This window comes from Poecilia formosa, unplaced genomic scaffold (assembly GCF_000485575.1).
Source record: "Poecilia formosa unplaced genomic scaffold, Poecilia_formosa-5.1.2 Scaffold30, whole genome shotgun sequence".
NCBI classification, from domain to species: Eukaryota; Metazoa; Chordata; class Actinopteri; order Cyprinodontiformes; family Poeciliidae; genus Poecilia; species Poecilia formosa.
The window spans coordinates 1,476,206-1,484,311 of record NW_006799969.1 but is presented as its reverse complement, the minus strand read 5'-3'; the positions used below and the strand labels follow the sequence as shown (position 1 = coordinate 1,484,311).

Below are 8,106 nucleotides of genomic sequence, written 5' to 3'. Positions count from 1 at the left end.
CTAAAACACACACCCCGGTTTCATAAGCATAACATATTTGAAGTTAAAATTGCATAAAGGCCAGTTGAACACAAATACAAGAAATGTTTAAAATTCCATTAAAAAGATTCAAAATTAGGTAGAACCAATAAATTCTCTATATTTTTTTACTTATGCCACCTTTACTGGGGATAAAATTAATAATGACATCAAAACTTTCAACAAAACGCAAAGGAAGAAAAGTTGTACATTTAAAAGCACACTTGTTTTTAAAAACACACTTTGAATTAGTACCACTAACTCTGAGTGGGATAAAAAATAAGAACAATTTAAGATGGGCCTTCTGTATTTGTATTAAACTTTCAGAAAATATGATTGGAAAGAGTTGACTTGTGTAAAATCAGGGGTAGAAAATCTGTACACAAGTAAAAGTGGCATTACTTGAATATACTTTTCTCAAGTAGAATTTAAACATAGTCATATAAAAAAATATTGCAATATGTAATCACCCAACTGTAGCACCTCTACTGGTTCTCCTAAACCAGTGTTTCTCAAACTTTTTCAGGCCATGGACCACTTAACCTATTTAACAAACATTGATGGACCACCTGACCTGAAATTGCCTCATGATAGCACAGCTTAATATATGATGCAACCTGAAACAAAAATATTAGCTTCTTTGTTTGTCCTAATGAGAAGAGTGGTGATGTTTGGTAAATGTGATTAGGCATGACAAAACCATGAACAGGTCTACTTGGTCATTTTGAGAAGTAAAAAAAGAAGTTCGTCTTTACTACCAAGTGCTACAATGTAGGGCTATTTGTGATTCAGAAGCACAATTAAAGAAAATAGACTTGAGTTGCTTTAGCAGAAACAAAAAATCCTTTTCTGCACAATTTAATATAAAAATAATCCACCAATTTCTGTCAATCGTATTTATTAATTGTATTTCATTGATTTAATTTAATCATTTAATTAAATAAAAATAACAATAACTGTTGACCTGAAAGCAGAGCATCATTCATTCCCAAGCAAAATCATAAAAAAAACTAAGAACAGCTCTGACTAACGGAGCCAACTCCTACCGATCACCGCATAGACCTGTTCAAAGGAATCCAGTGACCGGATTCCTTTGAACACTCAGCAGCTATGACTTAATTTCGTCTGATCATAGAGTTGTTTATTTCCATCGGTATCTGAAGCTTTTCTTTTGAGTAACCCAGTTTTTTGCCAGTTTTCCGTTATTTTTAACACAATCCTTTGGTAAGCTAGCTGTATCGTCGCACTTCGAGCTCACGTCAAGGCAAAACGGTCGTTTACATGCAGTACCTCGCAGGTCCCCCCGCGGACCATCAGTGGTCCGGGGACCACAGTTTGAGAAAGACTGTCCTAAAATTTTTATCTCCTTTTGATACTGTAGATAACAGTTTCTTGATTAACAGGTTTTAGTTCTAGTCAGTTTATTAGGTGCGGCTCTGTTCTGGCAGGATGTTTAGTGTACTTTCTAAATGTCAGACTCCCTGGAGCCTGCATGTGAGGTACCACAAGGTCCTGTCTGGGAGTCTGTTCTATACTATTACATGTAAAGCATTGTAGGACTCATTGCCTTTGTTAAGACCAGAGTTTATGATTTAAAGATTAGAAAGCAAAACTGGGCAAAAAAGGTCTCAAAGTGAGGGTTTCAATGGGAAAACCCTTGCAGGTGGAAAACAACACAAAGGCATCTCCCAGTTTTCTCAAAGAAAACCTTGATGATCCCCAAGACTTTAGAGAAATCCTTCTGTGGACAGACAAGATGACAAAGTTTGCAAACTGAGAAGCAGCTCATGGTGGAAAAAAAAAAAACATCCAGTGAGGATGAATTTTAAAAATCCCTCCAAAGCGATTCATCGCCAGTTACTGCAAACACTTGATGGCAGTTGCAGCTACAAAAAGTGGCACTACCAGTTATTACATTTTGGAACAAGTGCTTATTCACACAGGGGCAGACTAGTTGAAGAGAATTTAAATAAATGAAAATCATCTTCTGAAAGCAGCATTTTGCTTTTACTTTGGTTATATGTGTCTAATAATAAAACTTATTAACGTGACAGGAAAGCAAAAGGCAGAAGAACTGTTTCAGGAGGCAAACGCATTTTATAAACTAGTGAGAATCAAATTTTAAGTGGAACTCTGAATTGCTTTTTTTAGTTATAAATCATCAGTGTAAAGCAGCAGACACAATCTCCAGGAGGTTCAGGGAGGTTTGGGAAGGTGGGAGATGAAAAATGATGAGAAGCATGATAAACAATACATTTCCCCTGATCTACACTCTTCATTGTCAGGTTTTTGTTTTATCAGCTGAACAATTTATAGTCCCAGGAAGGAGAACAATGACAGCCAATGTTGGCTGGATACAAACAGCCAATAACAAAAGAAGCTTTATTATTATTTGTCTTGCCCACATTGCTCACAGAAGGAGCAGTTGGACAGTGTTCGTCTTTAACTACTTTGACATCATAAAGTTAAAACAGCTCTGCAACCTACTAATACAAGAATCGGAGCGTTCTGAACTCCTTTGTTGCTCAAGAAGAAGACATTTTTGTCAGGTCACAGAGGGTGTGTCCAACAGGGAGAAAACAACTCTCCACCCATCAGTCAACTGAACTGTTTGTCTCCAGGCACATTGCTTAGGCCGCCTGACTGACTTCTGTCAAGCTTAGTTTTAAAGGAATACCCGAAGAGAGGGGAGGGTGGATCCTGTGTTATGATCTATAATTATTGTAAACATTCAAGAAGACAACTATGAGGTGCAGCAACAAGTTCAACTACTTTCAGTCATACTGTCTGACATCAAATCCAAATAGCCTGTTTCTGTTTTATATTAGACAGAATCACAATTTTTTATTTTACTAAATGCCAGGATAAAAAGATGGAGACAATTTTTCAAAATTCCAAAGTTTCTGTATAGTTAGCTGACATTTGGCATAATCCCCTTCAGTTCATCGGCTTTGTTGTCCCCAGACCACTTTGTAACCAATTTGGCTGTATGATTGAGTTCATTGTGCATTTGCAAGACCCTTTTGGACTCAAGCCACATGTTCCAGGTTGATGTTTTCAAAGGTTGCTTTCATATATTTTTCTTTCCTCATTATGCCATATTTTGTAAAGTGCACCAGTCCCTTCTGCAGAAAAATATCCACAAAATATGGCACTGCCATCCCCATGTTCTCAAATAAAAGGTGTGCCCAGAAATTTAGATTTTTTTTTCACTGACTGAATACAGTAGATAATTTATATTGCTTCTAGAGTAATTGCATCTTTCTTGCTGAGTGGCTTTTCAGCCTATGTTGACACAGGACTCATTTCTTTGTGGATAAAGACAAACTCTCACCAGTTTAAGTAAGGCACCTGGTCTTTTGATTTAAATTTTGGGTTTATACACACATTTTGAACAAAAGCACATTCTTCCTTACATGTCGGGCGGGCCAACAGAGGCTTTTGATTCAAGCAAAAAGGTTCATCACCCAGAGCAACATTGCAACTGGGAGAGGCACACGTGTTCAAAAGCAAAACAAAGGTTTTCTATCAGTTACATTCTGAACATGTTGTCCATTGTTAATGTGAAGTGGATCCCTGCCTATGGTGAACACAGTATGAATTGTACAAAACAAGATATGAATGGAGATCACCAACTAACTTAATATTTAATGACTTCTATGTATTTGGGAATGTATAAAGAGCTATTTACTCTGAGTTGCATTTGATTATGTTGAGTGTGAAATTTAGAATGGTGAAAATGTCAGGTTTGACAGGAAAAGTCATGTTTAGGTTTGACTGGTCAAACCTAAACAGCATGAATGGACACTGAAAATATATTCCCTAGAACACCGTTTGAAGAAATTCACAAATTGACTTTCTATATTCAGTTTGTGAAAATCAAATCTTTTGGGATGTTTAATTTTAAAGTTCACCATTCACCTTCGGTCTGGGCAATCACTCATCTGCAATTAATTATGAAAGAAAATGCATCATATTACGGAGTAGCTGATGACACAAACCGTCATCGTTTTGCAGGTGTGGCTCTTTTTACAATAGTTCAGGTTGTTTGGTTTGGACAAATCTGAAAACACAGCAAATACAAGGACTTGCCCAGCCCTCGGGTGTTTTAGAAAGGCTCTAAATTGTACATTTGGGCTGTCATTAACCCTGGCAAAAGACTGAGTGTCTGTTTTTGTCAGGCAGCACTCAAATCTTACCTGTTCTGCAACGATCCAAGAGAAGTATATGGGCATAAGGGGGCAGGACTCCAAAAACACACCCACTTTTATCAGCTCAAAAACCACCAGATAAATATAGGTGCAACACTGACTTTAGGCGCATATTCACTTCACCTTGAGCTCAGGTATGTACCGGATGATTATTAGACCTTGACTGCAAGGAGTTTGAATGTTTACATTTTTGCAGTTGTCTTTTCTCCATTGCTGACTTTCTTGCATACTTTTTCTTGTTTTTTAATAGGAAGACACTTGTGTTCTACTTTCATCATCAAGCCAAAATGAGCGATCGTAAGTCTCTTTGAAATATTAAGTTCACAAGTTAGCTAATCCTCACAGTCCTCCTTTTTCTTTTTTATCTGTTTTTACCCATATGAAGCAAGAGATCAAAGATGTGTAATGCGATGCTGCAAGCAGTGATTTCTATTTACATAATAAAACTGCTGTTTGTATTGTAGGATGATGTGCTGAGTTTTACTGCTAATTCATGTTAAAATACTAATTTATCGCCTTTTTTTTTGCCTTCAATATATTACCACAGCAGAACAACAAAAAAAGCCAGAACAGGTAAGTTAGTTTTACTTTCATCAGTCACTATAAACAAAATATGTGTTTGTATTTACTTATTTATTTATTTTTGTCACTGGCACAGGAGGAGGAATCAGGATCAGGATCTGAAGGAGTAAGATTACTTTTCCAGATCGGTGCTAAATGTTTATGAAGTTTTATTTAATTGAACAATGATAATGTTGTTATACTCATGTGTGTGTGTGTGTGTGTGTGTGTGTGTGTGTGTGTGTGTATTGTGTCTTTCACAGGAGGAAGGAAAGGTACAACCTTAACTTCTTGGGATTTAAGTGACACCAGTTTTATTTTTTTGTTCTATTTGTAAATTTGTTGCATTTTTATGGCTGCTTAAAGGGCAAAGGGAAGAAAAAAGGAAAGGGAAAAGGTCACGGACATGGTCATGGAAAAGACGGACACGGTCATGGACATGGAGGAGAAGGACATGGACACGGACATGGAGGAAAAGGAGGTGGAAGAGGTGGTAAGTGAAAGAGACCACTGAGGCGACCCTAAATAAAATGATAAAAAGTCATTATTTTGTCAAAAAGATTAATGTATGATTGTATTGCATTCCTCATTAAATAATCTACAAAATAAGAAGTACGGCTCTTTAATTCCCTTCCAAACGGATCCCTTTTTCTTGAATGAACATTAATGTCAAAGTACAATAGAATAAGACAAGTCATTATAAAACTGCATAAAACCAGTGAGAAAGAAACTAAAATAAAACTTACGCACGAAAAATCTTTTCTAGCCAAAAGCGGCATGATAATGGTAATGATTATAATAACCGAACCTATAACGAGGGAACTGATTAGTTTTCATCTTGCACAGGGTTGCAAGGCAGACAAATCTGCTTCCTGAACTTAACTCAAAAGTGTGGTTTTGACTACAGCAAAAATATTCATAATTCTTTTTAAAAGTTGTCATGTAAGTCCTGGTAAACTTCAATCCATTTACCAGGACTGTTCAGACACATTAAATAAATTAGAATATGCCTCCTAGTTGGTCAGATTAGAAACACTTTTTGAAATTAAGCAGGTAGCTTTCATTAAACCCACATCTCTACTTTTTTAAATTATTGGTCTGATGCAATATTGTAATCCCAACTATCATGTTTTTGTTAACTGCAAGTGGATAATCATCAATTAACAACAATAAAAGCAAAAACTCAAACTAGTTTTTAAAGAAATTCATACAAAATCATGTTTGCAGTTTGCCACAATCTATGAAAAACAAGGTAAACATGCAAAGGATGGTTGTCTGAACAGATGAGATCAAAACTGGATCCGTTTAGCGAGCTTGCAAAAAACAATTTTGGGTTTAAAGCAATGCACTTTAAACGCATCATCCAAATATGAAACCTGGAGGTGGAAGCATCCTGCTGTGGAGATTCTGTTCTTCAGCAAGACAAGTTCTGGCTGCAAAAGACTTGTGGATGTTCACCTTAGAGCAATTCAAAGAGAGTAAACCTACACCCACAGCTACAACATATTCATGAGTTGAAGTTTTTTTGTTTTATTTTTTCTCTAAATTCAAATGAGAATTTGTAGCAAACTCTTTGCATGGCACTCAAAATCAGAACCACAGTCAAACCTGTTTTCTAATGTTGTGGCTCCTTTTTAGAGCATCATCCTTCTATTATTATTCAACCTGAAGTTGAACAATAATAATGATGTCAGCAGTGGAATCAAGTTTGTGCATGTGTGAAAAAATAAGATAACCGTTGGTTCCTAATTATCTTCGTTTGACTGAGTTTATAGAATCACAATGCCTTTGCAATTTTGAACAAGTTGAAGAGCTACATGTGAGGTTTTTCTTTCTTTCTTTAGTTTTTTTTTGTTAACTCACGTGTAGCTCTGCAAAGAAAGGGTGCAGAGTATTGGGTGTGTCAGGAATGAGCTCCCATCAGCGATCAGTTAGATTTACCTGTATGTTCATAAGCTACATCACCCGATTGTCATCTTTCAGATCTACGTTTGTTTCGTATGAACTCCTAAAGGCAGTGTATCCAAAGTTGTGTTCCGGCAGTGAATGGTAATGTTTGTAAAACACTCGTAAAAAGTCATATTTTCTCTCTTTTTTAATTGTATTATACTATATGATCTTGGTTTACTTTTCCTTTTTAGCTACATATTTCCAACTCGTTTGCTGTCTTTATTTGAATTATTAATGTTAATGTTTTTATGAGCTTTTTACGTTTAAGCTTGCACAAGACCGAGTTGATGTTATTCTTTTTTTTGTAATGCCAAACCAGTCTGATGTAACAAAATGAACTTTTTAAAGAAACAATAAAATAAACATTTAATAGTGCACCATGTAGTCTTCAAATTAGATTTAATGAGAAGTGGAAGACCTTTTACACTTTCACAGTCACGTGCTCAGTTTTTTGCTAAACATACTTTAAAGTTAATGAAAGCAATGTGCCCAGCTGCAAAAGTTCAAATCATGAACATCTCTCCACTGCATTGTAGATTGGTCAACTTGTTGAGGAAACATTTTATTTTCCCTTAATCCTCTTCCAGTAATTTTGTTTTGAGAACATGAAATGTTCCTTCTTTCTAATAAGCATCATTAAAAGTTCAGCATCAACTATAAACCTACGTTTTTTAACTTTTAGATTACCTGCCAAGCTGCTCTGCATTCGTAAAGGTCATAGGACATATTTTCTGGAGTTGATCCAGACAATATGTCTGTCAGGTTTTGCAATAATTAAATTTAACATGTGTCCAGAACAACAGAAACACCCACTTATAAATATAGAAATGACACTGACTTTAAGCACAAGTTGTTTCACTTTTAACTCAGGTTTGTTTCAGCCAATCTTTAAAAATGTACTTTAATTCGCTGAATTTGTTCATTCTTCTATTTTGCACAGGAATTATTTTAGGTTCCCTGAAGAAGACACAATGAGTGATAGTGTGAATTCAGTTTTGTATTTAAGGGGAATGAGAAAAAAACTTGTCTTACTGTTTTTGTGTAAACATGACAGTTGCTTTTAATGAGAAACGATACGGCCATAAATGTTGGAAATGCTTGACGGAGAAATGTTGTTCTGACATATCTGTGCAACAGCTGCATTTTATTTTTGCAGTATATTATATATTGCTGACCATCATATCCTTTTAAAAGCAGCAAATTTTATTTAATAGACTAGTGAATTTAATTATTGCACCTTTGATATGTCTTGTTTTTAAAAAAATACCTTTTTGTCTTTCTTTTTGTGATCTAGAGGAAGTGAGTCATTTTTCTTTTTTCTATCATCATTGAGTTGAATACTGAAAGGAAACATGGCAGCAGTGAA

The 8,106-nt window shown here is 35.6% G+C and overlaps 1 long non-coding RNA gene across 3 annotated transcripts; it reads left to right on the top strand.

Moving 5' to 3' along the window:
• The first annotated feature begins 2,758 nt into the window (after positions 1 to 2,758).
• On the top strand, positions 2,759 to 5,402 carry LOC103136078 (uncharacterized). Of its 3 annotated transcripts, XR_001661750.1 has the most exons (7): positions 2,759 to 2,768; positions 4,240 to 4,363; positions 4,480 to 4,526; positions 4,777 to 4,802; positions 4,888 to 4,917; positions 5,054 to 5,065; positions 5,169 to 5,402. It is a non-coding gene; the product is annotated as an uncharacterized LOC103136078 (long non-coding RNA). The 3 variants fall into 3 exon arrangements; XR_001661749.1 differs by lacking the exon at positions 2,759 to 2,768 and having other exon boundaries at positions 4,234 to 4,363; XR_001661751.1 differs by lacking the exons at positions 2,759 to 2,768; positions 5,054 to 5,065 and having other exon boundaries at positions 4,249 to 4,363.
• Positions 5,403 to 8,106: the final 2,704 nt, after the last annotated feature.